Below are 674 nucleotides of genomic sequence, written 5' to 3'. Positions count from 1 at the left end.
TAGACTTTTCCTGAGGGAACAAAGCTTAATTTACTAGGGCCAGCACTCTCTGAAGCCAGCGGAAAACTATGAACTCTTTTAACTCTTTGGGGCTGGTGAGAAAGAGAAAGAAAATTTACACACGTACACACTCACGTACATGCTCACACATACATGCTCACAAACACACACATACACTCTGAATGGTCAAAACAAAAGGCAGAGTCCAATAACTTCATATACAGAAATATACATGCATGCATACATACATACATATTTATATGCATACAAACCTACAGACAGATATATACATATTCACACATAGAATGGTTAGAACAAAGCTCCAGCAAGCAGGTTCCAAGTACTCCACATACACATACATAAATACACACAATCGATAGATGGAAGGAACAATGTTCCAACCCTCATTTGCACAAACGTTATACATACACACATAGTTGATGGAAGAAAGAGACTGTTCCAGCCACACCATACTATACCATACCCTACTTTATTCTTTCTTCCATTACTTATATATCGCAGCAAAATCTTTTAAGCAGTATACAATGACAGTGTGATTACATTTTAGTTTTCTTCTAGTGAATTATTATGAAAAACAATGTGTTTTCTGATACCTTTATAAGAAATAACATTACATAGTATAGGTAAAGAAAACAAATTATTCTAAAAAAAAA

This window comes from Mastomys coucha, unplaced genomic scaffold (genome assembly GCF_008632895.1).
Source record: "Mastomys coucha isolate ucsf_1 unplaced genomic scaffold, UCSF_Mcou_1 pScaffold22, whole genome shotgun sequence".
Classification (NCBI taxonomy): domain Eukaryota; kingdom Metazoa; phylum Chordata; class Mammalia; order Rodentia; family Muridae; genus Mastomys; species Mastomys coucha.
This window is presented reverse-complemented; position numbering follows the sequence as displayed.